This window comes from Marmota marmota, unplaced genomic scaffold (genome assembly GCF_001458135.2).
Source record: "Marmota marmota marmota unplaced genomic scaffold, marMar, whole genome shotgun sequence".
NCBI lineage: Eukaryota > Metazoa > Chordata > Mammalia > Rodentia > Sciuridae > Marmota > Marmota marmota.
The window spans coordinates 10,738,545-10,756,787 of NW_026000211.1; positions in this window are offsets into that span (position 1 = coordinate 10,738,545).

Below are 18,243 nucleotides of genomic sequence, written 5' to 3' on the forward strand. Positions count from 1 at the left end.
TTTAAATCTTTCATTTCTTATTATTTTGTGGGGCTGTGGGAAATGTGAAAATGAATTTTCATTTGTGTTTTTACTTAGGTAAGCACATTCTAGCATTCTGTTGTCCAATTAGTTTTTATTGTGGTCTAGATTCATCATGGGAGAAATGTCAAAAGTTTACCTGAATGTGAAAACAAAAGGTTTTCTTTCTTTCTTTTTTAAATTAAATATGTCAATAAAATTTTGGACACCATTAAAATCAAAATGGTCTTTGATTTTTCTGTGACTAAACGACATTTTTATATTTAATAGCATGCTTTATCACAATCTTTCTTTAAAAATGATTGAAAATTACTTTTTGGAGACACTTTTATATATTTGACATCTGCATGTTAGATGTATTTTATTACCTAAAGATATCTAGATCTTATGCATATGCCTTGGAAAACAATAGAGTAGGTGCTAAGAAAAAATGATTTTGTATTATGTGCAAACCAAATCAAATATATTGATGCTCTGCAATATTAATTAAAAAGCACTATATTAAAATTGATAAGGCCCAAGCTTGGGATATATTATTTTAAACAGAAATATTTGCATTCACTATTTGAAGAATAAGAAGAGTAGTTTTCACTTTAGGAACTAGTAGCACATAACTGGTAATGGAGTTGATATTTAATGTTGGTTGCATTCTCCCTGATTTAAGAATAACATACACATATAGCTTTTCCCTACCTAAATCTAAACTTTTCAAGACTAGGGAAGTAGATTTTGTACTTAAGCATATGATAGAAATGAGCATGTGCTAAAAATATACCATGAAATACATGTCTTTTATTTAATTAATGTGTCATGTATGTATATATTTTATATGTTATGTTTGCTCATGGAGCACATATTGCAAAGGCTTTTTAGCCATTATTTTATCTTCAGAATGTCTATTAATTAACATGTCCAGTGTCATAATTCATATTCCTTTTCCATTGATTAACCTTAGAACTATTTGTTGATCATATCCTCTGTGCCAGGAACTGAGCTATTTGCTGTGGAGTCACTCCTGAGCTGCCATTCCAGCAAAGGCAAAAGAAATAATTTGTGTGCTGCAGAAACATCAAGTGATTTCTGAATCTTTAAGACTAATTATTTCAATGGATATGATTGTGTTGCACTTTATTACATTTAAGTTCTTGATCAACTGAAATAAAGATGAGTTGAGAATTATTATGTAATAGTTCATTGAAAATCAAACATTAAAATCAAATGCTTAATTGAATTAAATGCTCTAATAAATCTTTATAAAAGCCTATGAATTAGATGCTAAAATTCTCATTTTACCTATGAAGAAACATTAAAATAATATTTCATACTTACATAATTTTATAAGTTGACATTCCATTTTGTATTTCAAATATAGTAGCAACCTATTACCCATAATATATATTTTTTCCAAACCATTCTGCTTTTGGAAAGTGTGTTTAAGGCATTTATTAATTATATGGTTAGAAACACTAATTGCTTAATTTCTTACATTCACAAGGATTTAATTAGGCGAACTTAAAAGCACAGAAGCTGCAGTATTACAAGATGATAATCCCAGAAGCCGTGTATACGATGCCATTTAATTAATTTGAAGTACCAGTTTCTAGAATGTTTAAGCTTTGCTAGACTTTGAGGAACAAAAAGGACAGTGACCTCCCTATGAAAAGAATGCTCTGGATAAGCTGATTGGTTACTTATCAGCCCACTATTGTAGCTGTGCCAAGCAGACACGCTGGCCTTTCTTGGCCATGATGTGCACTGGTAGTTATAGTTAGACAGGGTGATAACGATAAAATTATGACTTCATTTTCCATGTATAACTTACTCTTTGTTCTTTGGAATTAGCAATTTTAAGACCACATCTGAGGAAAATGTAACACCAAAAAAATGTTCCAACTATGTGCAGTAGTGCTTTTCATACTCTATCACAGTGAGATAGGAAAGATCTTAGAAATATCAAGCCTGCTAACCTTTATTACTTAAAGAAAACAACTTCATCAAAGAGGTAGACGAGATTCAAAAACTATAAATCCTCAGCATTACACTTGAATTCAGACTAATAATTAACGATTTATTCAGAAATGGCTCCCATCTTGAGTTTCAAAAGTAGGTTAATATTTTCTCAAAATCCTTTATGGGGAAGATGTATATTTTTTTCCACAAAATTACTTTGAACAAATTGAATTGTCAGTAGAAAGGTTTCAAAAACAGTCACAACCAAAAGTGCTTTTAAGTAAATCTTGAGACAAAAAGTCAGAACTGGACAAACTAAATTAATTTTACGTTTGGTATTAGAATAAGACTAAGATATAAGAAATTAAAATTAAGAGAAGGGATAAATTGTTATCAGTTCTCTTTGACTGACACTTTAATAACCTAGAATATCCAAAATGAATTATGGCTGGACACAAACTCTGCCCTTCTCTCGTTTGACACATGTCCAGATCTTTGACTTGGAAGTCAAAAAACAGAATTTATCTCATTTTTAAGCAGTCAAGATAATAGAAATGAAGTATATAAATAAGATTTTATGATAATTTTATTAGAGTAGATCAGTGTAAATTACTACCTTAAGACTATTTATATTGAGGCTCTTAAAGAAAGAATCAAAATTTACAAAAATAATGGTCTTTTTTTAAAAACAGATATAAAACAGTATCAGATAGGGTTTTCATGTAAGGCTTGGAGTTCGCTAGCTGATTTTTAAATCTCATTGCCTTCCCAGAAAAGATCATAGACAAGGGAGCCTCTACATATATAAAATTATAAATCTCTCTCTCTCTCGCTCGCTCTCTCTCTCTCTCTCTTTTTTTTTTTTTTTTTGGTAGCAGGGATTGAACCCAAGGGTGCTTAACCACTGAGCTACATCCTCAGCCCCTTTTTAAAATATTTTATTTAGAAGCAGGGTCTTGCTGAGCTGCATAGAACCTCAATAAGTTGCTGAGCCTGGCTTTGAACTCGTGGTCCTCCTGCTTCAACCTCCTGAGCCACTGGGATTACAGGAGTGTAAAACGACTAATCTTAATTGGGAGAAACTAATATGACATATGTGCAAAGACTGAAAGAAGCTGCTTTACAAAGTATTAACATTCAAAGAACTAACAGTCATCAGTTTCTAATATATTTAAAAGTCTTCTCTTTCATAACAGGATTGATCATGTTTACAACCACAGAAAGTTAATAAGAATTATAATATTTAATATTTGTTCAACCATTAGTATGTGGTCATCAGCACAGTGTGTGCTGATGAGCACAATTTATTTCATTTACTCATTCACCACGTTAGTAAGATACTATTATTGGTTTGAATTTAAAGATGAGAAGCTAGGAGTTTTGCCAACTTCATTTTTGTCTCATGTCAGCCCTAGTTAGAAAAATGGGGAATGTACTTTTTAGAAATACTAATAGCATCGCAGAATGTGGTGGAAAGAGCAGAACTTTGTGATTTGAGAGAATTGTGTTCTGATCTAGACTAGCCCCTTGAGGGTAGGGACTTTGCCTTGATTATCATTCTATGCCAATACCTATTCTAGTACTTGTGACATAATCAATACTTAATAAGCTCCCTTTGTGGAATGATTGATTCCCCAAAGGAGAGAAGGCACTGGTAACTCAACAAATGACATTCACCAAGTTGATTTGCCCTTTCGGGTCCCATTCATTTTTTATTCCTTTCCTATTGTATTTCCAATATCTTCCCTGTTTCCAAAAAATGATTAGAGGTATCATAATAGAAGGTACAATTGCATAAGACTTTCAGAGTAAAGATCAAAGATCAAGAATGATGTATTTTAAGAAGGGAGTAAACCATGTCCAGAATCAAAGATAAGAATATCTGCTTCCTCTGAGCTCGGAATTTAGACTGAAAGTTGCTGCAGAAACAGGAGCATCTGCTTGATTGAATCCATCCCACCTACTAGCTCTTCTTCTGCCACATTTGGCCAGAGCAATCTGCTCCTGTAGGAGTCTTGGAGAAAAAGAAGAGACAAGCCCAAAATACCAGCTCTGCTGTCTAATTATTTTTAATTACTAAATTATTCCAGTTCTAGACAACAAAGTTAAGTCCATTTTAGAACACATGATCAAAAATTCGAGGAGCAGAAAACCTTGCAGGGAGAAAGACTTCCTTCTCTGGGGGAATGTGAAAGACCCTATAAAATGAAGAAATTAGACCAACTCTAAAAATAAGGAAGAGCTCTGAAGGGCAAGTTGGAAATATCAAAAAGAAGCAAGTCATAGCAAACCATAAGCACCTATGCAGGAGCTCAAGTGAGCCCAGAACAGTTGCTGGGAATAAGAAGGACCATGAGAAAAAGAATAGGGAAAAAACCTTCTGCCAAGTTACAGAAACCCAGCTTGAGGTGATCACCAACTGCCCTTAGGGAGGTTGTTTGTTTTGGGTTCAGAGGGAACAATTTGATAAGAAAGGAATCTGAGCTCAATGGTGAGAAAGGTAAATAATTAACCATGCAACTTCAACAAAGGGCAGGAGGCTGAGATATTCAAGTTTTTTCTTTGACAAAAGCAGCATCATTACCAGCAGGGCTCCACCTGAGACATTAATCTTTGTACTTTAGGGATCAGCCTTTACTTTTACTTAAGAAGTTGGTCCCTTTCTTAAGTGGGACCAAGTTGCACTCCAGAGATCAAAAAGAAGCCTTTCCCAACACACTTAAGATAATGCTCCCATTTCTTCTGTGTTTATGATGATGTTTGTTCACCTGCTTTCTGTTTGCAAACTCAGGATCAGATACTCAGGTGTTCTGGATTTCCTACCTCCTGATCATTTTCCTGCAGATTCCTTCAATGGGAAACTTCCAGTAGCTTAATGGCTCATTCTCCAACAATGGTTCTAGAACACCTAGACCATTAACCAGAATGTCCCCTTTCTTGCTATTTTTCTAAGCACTTTTCAATATGTTGCATCCAGGTTGATAATAGCATTTAGGGAAACACAAACAGAAAACAGAAAGAAGTGAAAAGATTATAATTAGACTTTGGAAAAATTGCCAGTACATGTGTAATCAAATGTTATACCACTGCCATTGTGTCTCATAAAATTATATCACACCTAGGTACTTGGAACCCATGGGAAAATGATAGTGGAAATTCAAAATTTGAATTTGAATTAAAAGGTAGCTAGAAAATGCAGTAATGTTAGTTACACTTTTCAGTAAAGTCATTTCACCTGAAGATTTAAATCTAAAAACCAAATTATTTATTTTGATCTATTTTTAGTACTACTCAAGAAGTTGAGTAGAAAAGCTAAGAACTATGGATTGTATAGGGCAGATGACTGAGCTACTAATTTGTGAAAATAATTTAACATACTTTATGAAATAATTTTTTTCAGGACTGTTTTATTCCAGTGCATAAGTTTAGAGTAGGTGTTCACATTTTATAAATAATGACCATGTGACATAAATTGAGAGAAAAAACTTAAAACTCAGTCCTCACTTGTGGTAAGTGGGATGCTCAATCTGCTTCATCTAATCCTTCCAAGTCATCTCTTGGTTTCTTTGTCTGGGTGTCTAGTGGGAGTGAGTGGGGGATAAGAAGAGAAATTGCTTTCTCTCTCTTTATCATTCTTTCTCCCCTTTCCTAAATTAAATTTCTTATGTTGCTCTGTCCAATATTTTTATTCAGTGAATGTGTGTTGGGGTGTGTGTGTGTGTGCACATGTGTGCTCGAGATCACCTTAGTAGTACTGAGAAAAATCCTGAAACAAAATTCGAGTCCATCAAAATCTCAACAGTCAGAATGAGAGACAAAATTGAATTTCATACAAATCTCCATTGAATCCTATGCTAGGATTCAAAAACCCAGCTGCATTAGAACAAGATTAGGAGAGATTTGGCTTAAGAGTAAGGCTTGTCTTGCCAACCATATCACACCCTTCACATATGGAGATTGGAGTCTAGCGTTTTAATACTAAACCATATGAATAGAGAGGCCCAATAGCAAGAATGAGGAAGATTGTCTCATCTTTCTTTACGCGGGTTAGAAAAAAACTTGGAACAATCTTCATAGTGTAAGAGGGAAACGAAGATATGCTATGGATCAAAGCCAAGTATTGGTTTTGAAAATATTGCAATTCAGGGACACATTTTAGGAACTGAGCAAGTTTCAAAGCAAAGCACAATTTAAAAATGTGTGTATCGCACATATGGAGGATAGATTAGCTCGTATCTGTATTGTCCCAGAGCACAGCAAGAGACCAATGGCAAAAAACTGTGGAAAAGAGGATGCTAGTCACACGTGGAGAAGCCCCTGACAGCAATATAAGCTGGTTGAGAATGTGGTGCATCTTCATCACTGGAGTTGGACCATGCAGGAGTGGTTGTGTGATGTTTGACAGAGTTTCTGCAGAAAGCTCAACCACAAGGTAGCATTTGAATCAACAGACCTGCCAAGCCCTTTCTTACGCTGAGAATCTAACAGTAATGAAAAAAATAGAAGCTGAAGGGCAATTCATATGGAGACAAAACATATTGATATGGAATCCATATATGATGTCTGCTTCTTGGGCCACTCAGGATCTTGTTTTTCCATGAATGGTGGGTGAGTGGATCATAATTCCATGCCTTCCTAAGATGCTTTTGAGGTTCATCTCTAATTTGACTAATAACACAACAACTCCATCTTTTCTTTCTTTGTTGTGCTATGGAAGAGAAATGAAGTGACTATGTGCCCACAAGGACTTGTTAAAACCCATTCCAGGGCCCAGATGATATTGATGATTTCAGTGGATGCAATAATCCCACACATCTCCCCTTCAGGATCAAGGTGCTCACTCACCCAGCCTCCAGGAGTATATTTTGCTGAAGGCTCATAGCTGAGTCCCTCTCCAAGAAGAACTTTGCCCAAGCTTATGTCTTCCCTACATAAGCTCTAGCATGGGCTGAGTAGCTGCAGGAGTAGGTCAAATCTCCTTGACTTCATTTGGAACAATTTGGAAGGGTTATTTTCCCTTCCTAACTGCCTTTGGCCTCTGTAGAAATTTTGTTAGTATTTGTTTTCCCTCTTTGTCCAATTTTTCCTATCCCACTCCGTTACAGAAATGATAACTAAGGTACTCCCCAGTAAATCCCCTTCAATAAATACCTTTCTTATGTGTTTCTAGAAAACCAACCTATGACCACAGAGATGATTATAATAATGATGTTAGCAGAAGATGATGGAGAGAGTGGTAGCATTGGAGAAGGAAAAGAAACTATTTAATTTACATTGTTCTTTATATTGGCAAGTGAAAACATTCATTAGATCCTCATAATAACTTATGAGTGGATAGGGATCTAAGTCATTCCCATTCTACAAATAATGAAAATGAACAACATTAAATCAATAATTTGCTCATGATCACATAGTTAGGGGTAGCTTTTATAGTAAATCCTAACTTCTCACTTTTCACCCGATTTCAGTGTCTAACACATCACAGAACTCAAAACAATATTCATTGAATAAATTAGCATGATTTCAATAGCCCTTTATCCTTCTGTTTTTTCCCCCACTGATCCTGAAAATCATGGAAAATAATCAGTAGCCCTGATTTGCAAGATAATCATCATTTAAAATATTTTAAATTATTTCTTTTAATAAACCTGCCTGCACTTATTAGCTCACATGACCAACTTGTTTTGTTTAGCAAGTGTGATGATTTGTATATGAGTAATGTACAGGGTGCAGAAAAAGCAAATATGTAAAACAGAACTCACGAGAGAGTTCTATGACCTGCCGGCATACTAGGCTGCACTCATGGACTTGTGTTTATCATAGAGCCGTGTAACTTGAATAACAGGTATAAATGGTCAGTGAGTACACATACCTTACTCTACTAGATGAGTGCGCTTAATGAGCCACTTCGGGGAAAAAAAAAATTCCACTAAGGCATCTATGTAGAGAAAACTCTTAGAGAAAAATTCTCTGGATCTGCAGACCACATGAGCACTAAGAAATATTTGTGGTGGTAGAACGACATCTATGTGGCAAAATAAATTTAGAATTTTGTCTGCGTCCATGTTTGATGAAGTGTCTGATTCAAATGTTGCTTACTAAAGCATTGCTTCCGCACTTGGACTTTGCTTGAATGAAGTTCTTGTTTGACATGTTAGACTGAGGACTTTCAATGCTTCTGGACCAGCTGTTTAACCTCAGAAAGACTCCTTGTGGTGACCTGCAATATTTCCTTCTGTGGGAGTGTTAGGTGAAGATGTTCTATCACACAGAGAGGAAATCTTGAGTGAGATAGGTCCCTGCCATCGAGAGGAAGTTCAAAGACGTTTTTCTTTTCTTCACACCCAAGTGGGGCCCAACAAAAGGAACAATAGGAAGCAGGAATTATTTCATCCACCTCAGAAGCAACTCTGTAGTTTGATTTTCAAGTGATGATCGTGACGAATGAAAAATCTAGCATCCATATTGTAGTCATGCTCAATTCCTTTCTGCATGTAGGAGTGGAAGAAGTGACACCTTTTCTCACCCAGCAAAAGGGTTACAGCTGATTCCTCTATAAAAAGACAAGTTCACAAGGGACAAGCCTAACAAATTAATTTAACCCAAGTTTTTTGTTTGTTTGTTTTTTGATACTGGGGATTAAACCCAAGGGCACTTCACCGCGGAGCCACATCTCCAGCCCCTTTTTAATTTTTTTTTTTTTTTGAGACAGATCTCACTAAGTTGTTTAGGACCTTCTTAATTTGCTAAGGCTGGCTTTGAACTTGAGATCTTCCTGCTTCAGCTTCCCAAGCCATTAACCCAAGTTTTATGTGACCTGGGAGTCTTCAGAAATGAAAACCTCAAGATTGAGGGGAAACTGTATTTATGCTCGGGTTCAATGAGGAATGGAACATTGTGTGGAGAAATGTGATTGGAGCAAAGGTAATGATCTAATGGTGATAAGTTGAGGTGGGGAAATCCAGCAAGACCTGTCTGTTCAGATTCTTCTTGACTTCTCTGTAGCATTCCTTCCTCCCTGGTATGGGCAGGACCTCTCTGGAATGAAGGACTTTTAGGGAGAAGGGGGAAGAGAGAGTGAATTTTCTAAGTTTTATGGCTTGCTCTGAATTTCAGTTTCTATGACTTGCCTTGGGGAAGAGGAACTCTGATTTCAATGATTGGCTTTGAAGGAGACCCAGGGGCAGAATTCAGGAGGATGAGAGAAGGTCAGAAAGACCTTGGTTTTTGAGGGCTTTCCAATTTCCTTCCATTCAAAGTACTCAGCTTGCCAAAGTATCATGCATCAGAATATCATGTTCTGAGACCCAATTTATGTGTGGTGTCTCAAAACATTTAAAAGAAAACACCTTTATTCTGAGTTGCAGAAACTATAATGAGAATGATTGCAATGAGTTATCCTTGGAAAATGGGGGAAAGGGGGGCCATTGGGAACATCACCATTCCATTAGGGCTGACTCGGATCCTAACAAAGCCAACAAGAGTCTCTACATTTATAATTAATAGAAATCATATTTAAATAAGATATATCATGTGATTGTCTGACCTTGGAAGTCATAATTTTTCTAAGCCTACTTTCTCAACTGTCAAATAAAAATACTTTTTATTTGGAAGGTTTTGTATAAAGAACAGATTTAATATTTACAAAACTTTTAACATAGTGCCTGGCACATAATAATCTGCTGAATAAATTACATTGATTGTTATTATACTAGGCTTCAAAATTGTAAATGATGTCCAATAAAGCAAAAAAAAAAAAAGAAAGAACACTCAAATTTTCAAAAAAGATGTTCTCCATTCTCCAAGTACATAATAATCCCGAGATTTTAGGCTTTTAAAAAATGCTTTAGATAACTAGTGGCTGAAACTTCTGAGAGAACTGGACCTATATCCAGAGTATCTGTATAATCTTGGTGGGTCTGAGTGAACAAGCAATATATGTTTTGGGAGATACAATGAAACCACACTTTTTTTCCCCCTCAAAAATTGTTGGCTGAAGAGAATCCAGAATCCTCTAACCCATCTCAGAAACCATGTCTGGCCATCAGACTGCCTGCCTCCCAAATACGTGGGGACATTTTGAATATGGGTTGGGAGAATGTTGCTTTGGAAGATTCTTCTGTAAAATGCAATCCATCTGGAGAAGATTTGGTAGGATCTCTTTAACCTACCAGATATATCCTTTTTTTGTTGCTGCTGCTTCGACATCATAAAAGTACATTCACTCTAAATCAAGTAGGGGAAATTTCTTGTTGATTTATTATAGGACCAGAAGCATCCAGATCAACAGATTGTGTGAAATTTTCCTTGAGTGTCCTGGGAAATTCATGCATTTATTAATTCAGTTTGATCAAGTTGTCCATGATATAGTTCCTTACAGACCTAACTAGATAGGGAATAATGTTTTTCCCCAAAAGAATGATAGCTGCAGTATCATAACTATTATGGATTGAATTGTGTCACCCAAAAAAAGACATAAGGAAGCCCTATGAATGTGATTTTATTTGGAAATGGGATCTTCACCAATCTAAGGAAGATAAGATGAGAGCATGACAGATTATGGTGGGGTCTAATACAATAACTCCTGTCCTTAATGAAAAAGAGGAGTTTGGACTCAGGCACACATGAAGAAGATGTTTAAGGGAAGATGGAAGCAGAGACTGGGATTATACTGTTGAAAGCCAAGGAACATCGAGGATTGCTCAGGCAACCAGTAACTAAGTAGAGGCAAAGAAGAATCCTTCCCCAGAGGGTCCAGAGAGAGCATGGACTCTTGATTGCAGACTTGTAACCTCCGGAACCCTCAGACAAAATTTCTGTTGCTTAAGCCACCCAGTTTGTGGCACTTTGTTATAGCGACCCCAGGAAATGAATACAATAACTGTGACCATTTCAATGTAAAAATATGAGGACCACAAAAGTTAAGCATATTATCCAAATTACCTAATTAGTAAGAGGTTCCTCTCACCATAGATATGGTATAAACTATATACTACTAAATTTAAGGTCATTTCTCTTCAATAACTGAACATATTTCTGAGATGCATTCTACTATATTCTCTGCTTGGCCTTTATATCAAATCACAGACAAAATAGCCTGTAACTTTTTGTATATCATTAATAATATGACCTTAACAAAGACCAAATAAAAATTACACATGATGCTTATATTTATTCTGTTCTTCTCTCCTCTTAATATAATTTGTGACTAATTACACTTTCTTTTCAGTCTCGTATAAATTAAAAAGTCTCATAAAACCTTTCCCTATCTTCACATTGAAAATGTCTTTATATATACATCAAAGCTTCCTCCATAGAAGAGTAGTAAAAATCAGATTTTTCCTTGATTTGTCCAGAAAGTCGGTTTACTATTACTATTTTAATAGCTATATTCTTATAGAAAATGTCAATTCATTGAAGAATATATGATTATCCAAAAATGAAAGGAATTTACATGTAACCCAATCACTTGTCACTTGTCATGTGCTTGTCAGAGAAAGCTCACTGCACGGAAGTACTGAACACAGAAGCCATGTACTCACGAAATACTTCTGTGCCAACAACTCTCCCTTGTTTCTCAATGTTGGTGGTCTTGGAATGTTCTAGAATACCAACAAAGAATACAGAGGCCCAGACTTAAATGAAGTGTAGCCTGGGCCTCTATTTTTACCACTTTTCCTGATGATTCTGATATGCATCCAACTCTGCAAAGCACAAGATAGAGGATGATATTGTGTGGGGTTTTTTTTTGGGGGGGGGCAGTGACATGAATATCTAAGACCTGAGTATAAATGTCATTCAGAAGAGTTGAACACTGCTATGTGAAGAATTTGAGGACTATCTTAACCTAACTTCTCCCACAACTATTCTCTTTTTGTATGCACAGAGTGATAGATGATGAAGTTTAATCTAAATACATTTGAAAGAACTCTTCCAACAAATTGTAATAAAAATTGCAAGGCACAAAAGAACATCGTGTTACAAATTTCATTGGCAACAGTTTTTTTTTTCTCTATAGTGGAACATAAAATATTGATATGTCTTATAAGTTATGGGCCCTTCATTTTGTTGGAAACTCTTTTGGCACCTGCTATAAGTATCTTACATAGAGAAGGTATTCAGTGAATGTCTGATAACAATAACAAGAAATAGAAGCAGCCAAAACATAAAGCCCTGTAAATTGTTCCATTGAAATATGTTACCTAAGTAGGTGTGTTCCAGAGCTGTCTACCCTACACATATGGTCACGTCTTTGTTCTTTTAAAAATCCTGTGTTGGCTTCCCATTTCTGGAGAGAGATAGTCTAAAATCCATCACATGCATGTCGAGGTGTTTCATAAGCACTCACACATCTACAAATCTCATCTCGTCTCCTGCCTCAGCCCAAACTTCAGCCACATTCAGCTTCCTGGGGGCCAGCTGTTTCTGCTGTCACATGGGCCACCCAGTTCAGAAATCCCATCCCTGCCTTCTCCAATTAGCGACATCCTCTTTGTCTGCTGGACCCTGCTAGGTCACAGCCATGAAAATCAGGGACTAGTCATTTTTCCCTGTGCTCCCATTTCTTCCTGGGTATAATGATACTGAAGAAATCACATTAACATCACTATTTGTTGACGTGTATTTTCACCCACCCAGAATGTGAGGGGTAATTTAGTAATCTGATGCCTGGCACAGTTCAGAGCAGGTAGAACAGATGAAAGAAACGTCTGTTGCATTGGATGAAGTGCCAGCCTTGGGGGACGATGCAATTCACCTGGGATTCCCCAGCCCACTCATTGGTTCGTTCGCAGTTTCTGTGTCTACAGGCCAGGCTCTATGCTAAGCACCAGAAACTGGGCGAAGAAAAAACAGAAACGATTCCTGCTGTCATGAAGTTGATAGTGTAGCAGGACAGACAGAGCTTAAATAAATAAGCACACAAGTAGCTATAACTATACAATGTGTGTGATCTGATTGTAACTGGGCCACCTAGGACCTTGTCTCAAAATTCAGTATGGAAATTTAAAAGTGACTCTTTCCTTCAAGGGACACTCAATGTCTGAAAGTCCTCCTTAGGCTCTTTGCCCACTCCCCAAGGTGTGTGTGTCTTCCTCATGTTTCTGAAGTGACCCTCCGCCACCTCCACCAAAGGCTGGCTTCGCCCCCAGCATCTCTTTGGCATTCTGGTCCACAAAGCTCTCCACCATTTTTCACGAAAGGACTATAGGAACCAGAACTGTGAGAGAGAATAAGCAATTAGCACTAATTTACATTGGAGGATGGGGACAGCATTAGCCAGGAGGAGGACAGAAGACAGAAGTTCAAAGCTTCCAGTGACTCTTGGCACATATTTGCCTGGTCCAGATTCAGCGGCAAGAACCCTCTGATTCCTGTGGATAGTACCAGTACTGATTTCTTCTTTGATCTATACTTTCCATTTTTTTTTCAGTTTTTAAAATAAATTTATTTACTTATTTTAATTAGGTATATATGACAGCAGAATACATTTTGATTCATTGTACACAATTGCAGCACAACTTTTCATTTCTCTGATTGTACACGATGTAGCGTCACACCATATGTGCAGTCACACATGGACCTAGGGTAATAATGTCCATCGCATTCCACCATATTTCCTGCCCCCAAGACCCTTCCTCTCTTCTCCCTCTCCTTTGCCCAATTAAAGTTATACCCTCCTTTTAATGGGTACATGAATTTGCATTTCTTTTTGACTCTGGTGTCCATCTGATCTTCACAACTTTATTAGAAGGTCCCAAAGATCTATAGCTGAGCACATTATAGAGGTGCCAGAAACATAAGAAATGGAAACATAAAATCATACCTGATATGATTTTATGCAATTATTTATTGTCGATTTATTATCCATGTGACTGAATCCCTGACAAGTCCATTGGCTCACTGATGATGACCCAAAACAAGGTAAGACCATTTTTGGGTCCATGGCTGACATTATCTGGCAGAGGAAGCTTGTTGCCAGTCCATATCCATTCTCCATTTCTTCCTTAATGACAGATTACTATCTTATCGTGCCCAGGTAAAAGATTGTATTTTTGAGCTTGACTTGTAATTAGGGGTGGGCAATGAGATATCAGAAGTGCTGAATGAAACTTAGAGGAAAAACTCTGTAAGAGGCCAACTTGGGACTGTAACTCAAAAGTTAAGTGCTTGCCTAGCATATGTAGGCCCTGCCCTCCATTCAAGCCCCAACACAGAGTCGGGGGACAAAGCCACTCAAGTGGAAAATGTGCCTTTTGTTCTTCCTTCCTTCTTCTCATCTTATTGACTGGAGTATGATTGTGATGGCAAAAACAGAAGTAGCCATTCTGGATCAAGAGGATTCCTTGAGGAGAAAAATGGTGTTCTAAAGATGGCAGAACGAGAGGAGCTGGGTCCTAATAACCATGCAGCAAAATTTCTACTAGCTTATCTTTTATTTTTTTTAAGAGAGAAAAATATATACCTTTTTCTATATAAGCACTCCAGTTTGGGTTTTCTCTCCTAATTATATAAGAAGACTATTTCTCAGGTGTTAACAACTGATGAATTTAAAATTTCTCATATGTTATCTTACTTCAGGGTTTATGTTTATGTCATCTAATGTATGAGAGTAAAATGTATCAAGAGATCACATATCTTAGACAGGACTCGTGTTACTTATCTGGTTTGTTAACTCCCTCCTATGTCTTTCTCTCATTAATGACTCCATATTAAGGTATAGCTTAGGTATCAGCTCTTAGAAGAACTTTTTTTTTTTAATCCATCCTTATGCCTATAGTAAAGGTAGTTGTGAAATGATTTTTCATGCTGCTTCAAACCCCTAAAGATTCCAAATGAATCTTTTTTCCTTTGCTGTAGTAAATGACCAAAAAAAGAACATCCTTCCCTGTTACCAGTCCAAAGTAACTATCCTGTAGTTAGTGTATCAAAGTCTTCCTGTTGAAAGTGTAGGAAATGAATTCTGATTTGGATACACTTGGCAAAAGCACTACCATTCTGGATTATAGTTCTTTTTTGGGGGGCGAGGGGAAACCAGGGATTGTACCCAGGCGCGCTTGACCACTAAGCCACATCCCCAGCCCTATTTTGTATTTTAAGAGACAGGTCTCACTGAGTTTCTAAGCACCTTGCCATTTCTGAGGCTGGCTTTGAACTTGCGATCCTCCTGCCTCAGTCTCCAGAGCCACTGGGATAACAGGCGTGCACCACTGAGCCCAGCTCTGGATTATAGTTCTAACTCAATAAAATGGAACTCCCATGCAATATTCTGCAAGAGCACATATTTTTTTCTAGGTGTGCACACTCTCATTGGTAAGACATTAACTGGGCATGTACTATTTCCAGTGTGGTTTTTTTCTGGATTTTCATTTTTCAACTATTATTATTATTATTATTATTTTTTTTTTTTGGTATTGGACTCCTGGATTCTAAAATGTGTACCATGTTTTATATTACTCAGGACCTGTTTTAGTCAGCTTTTGCATCATTGTGACCAAATTATCTGACAAGAACAACTTAGAGGAGGGAAAGCTTATTTGGGGCTCATGGTTTCAAAGTGTTAACCCATTGATGAATGTCTCCATTGCTCTGGGACAAAGTGAGGTCACACCCCACCTGCCTACAGTTACCACCCAGTCAGTCCATTTAAACTAGGATGGAGGGATTAGTTTAAACTCTTAATTAATCGTTTCACCTTTGAATATTCCTGTATTAACGGGAGTTTTGGGGGGACACTTTATATCCAAACCATAATAGGCCCCATTTGACTACTTTGATGAATGAATCTCATTGAGCACCTTCAGAAGGGTTTCTATAGCGCAAAAGATGACCCCTCTCATTTTCACTGCTCTGTGATTTGTTCATCTGGCTGCTGAGAGCTTTGTCATTTGCCCTCCTCAGTTACAAAACCTGCCAGGTTTCACCCTGTGCCTCCTAATTTGTTTCAGTGGTTCAGGTGAAACCAGAAGCATTTGTTTTAAAATGCTTCTTGCCAGGCTTTGTTTGCTGAGACTGATGTGTTTCGTTACTAATTCAACAATGCTGTGACGGCAAAGCCCAGAGCCTGTGCTGGGCTTGAGTATGGTGGCACACTGCCTGGAAGTACCTGGGAGTCACTGTTTCCACAGGACACAATGCTAAGTGGAAAAGGTCACTGGAGATAAAACCTGTTCATTTGCTCTGGGGGCCTCCCGAGAACAAAGCCGGGCTCCTCGCAGGAGAGAGAAAGCAACCAGCCTCCTCTTCCCTTTGCAAGGTTATCATTATGAACCATAAACAATCATATGCCTTGGGAGCGAGTGCAGTCTTTGCTACATTGCTTGCCAAATCTCTCTCACTGGGGCCTTAAGACAAACTTAACACTGCTTTTCTTTGGCTAGGGAGAGCAAAATGTACTTGCTTTGAGGTTAGCTCTCAGGGGTGGAGGTGAGTGGGTAGGTGGGTTTAATAGGAGGTTAGTTTTTGTGGTTATTGGATAAGCCCAGGTTTTTCTCTACCTGGTTCTGACACAAATAAATGCATATTTTAAGAAAAAGCAATTCTTTAAGCTTCGGCAATCATAGTCATTTGCAAACCCAGAGCTTGATAAACCTGAAGTATTTAGAACAACATTGTTATTATTGGCCTGTCAAGAATAGGTTGTCCAGCTGGGTGTGGTGGTGCATGCCTGTAATCCTAGGTCCTGGGGAGGCTGAGGGAAGAGGATCACTAGTTAACTTAGAGAAACCTTGTCTCAAACTAAAATATGAAATTGAATAGGGATGTAGATCACTATAAAAGCTCTCCTAAATTCAATCCCCAGTGCCAAAGAGAGAGAGAGAGAGAGGGAGAGAGAGAGAGACCAGCAGGTTGTCCAGATTTAGGCCTGACTAAAGCTCCTTCCTATAGTTCTTGCCACCTTTTCCCTATTTGCCTTAATCTAGAGGAGATAGATGGCTTCTAGAGGTTCTGGTAAGAATTTTCTTCTGTGGTACACATCTGGTAGTTTTGTATTAATAGGCATTACTTTATATCCAGTTTTTAAAAATAGTTTTATACTGCTAAAATGTACATTCTTATCATTTGCCCTCAGGGAGGGTTTTGTTTTTTGTAATCATTTTCTCATTTTTAATTTGTTCAATAAGTGAACGGCCAGAAAGCCTGCAGTATGCTGGGTTTGTTTTGGTTTGGGGTTTCTCTGATTTATCAAGGTCATTCTGGATGCTAATCAGGATCAGACTTCCTCGGAGGATGTGAAGCTTGTGATTAACAGCCTGTGGGTCAGTCTGCTTCCCAGCATACAGTACTTAGAGGTTGGACTCTTAGAAATAAATCCAATTTGCTTTACTGAGAGACTCCAATCCTCTTCCTAAAGCCATCCAAGGTAGTTATCACACTTCCTGCTGTGGTCCCATTTAACAGCATATTATGTCATTGTGAAAATAGCTGGGTAGACCTCTTGGAAAGGTATGGGATGTTCTATTTTATTTGTTGTTAGAAACTAGAAACTTCAGTCTAAGCTTGATAAAAGGAGTCCAGGCTGCCCCATTAAACACACGGTGCTCAAATTCTATTCTCTAAGTCTTAAGGGGTTTCTTTGTTGTATCAGAGATCATATCCTTTGGTGAACCTAGCTATGGAGGTAGGAAAAGGCATGTGTGAAGAACTTGTTGATTCAAGCAACTGTGATCATGAATTTCTACAGCAGTGAAGGAACCAGACTAAGAAAGATGGCACCATAGGAAGCAGAGAATAGATGGCTGACAATCAGGATGTGGGGAAACAGTACATGTAGGGAAATGGCAAACGTCTTTGAACAAACTGCAAAATGATTCCAGTACTCTCTACCAAGTCTCTTCATTACAATAATCACTATAATATTGTCCCCTTAGTTATTTCACAACGTGTCAACTTCTTTACCTTTAACTGTAATAAATAGTTATGTCCCCAACAATGAACTTAGCATGAAATCATTCTCTGTTCTAAACACTATATTTTATTCTCCTTTTATTTCACTTGTTTAAAACTTTTTATCTTGAAAACAAACAAACAAAAAAAACTCCAATCTTGTAGAAAAGTGGAACAAATAGCAAAATCAGCTGTAAATGTCCACCACCTAAGATTTTCCAGGTGTTTGTACATTGCATATTTGGGCTTGCCCTTGGTACACGGATGACAGGCAGGGGAGAGGGGAGGTAGATAGATAAATGTACATAGATACAGACAAGCTGGTGTGTGTGGTATAATTTAATGCTTAAAATAGAAGATAGATATTAGATATTCCATTATTATAGC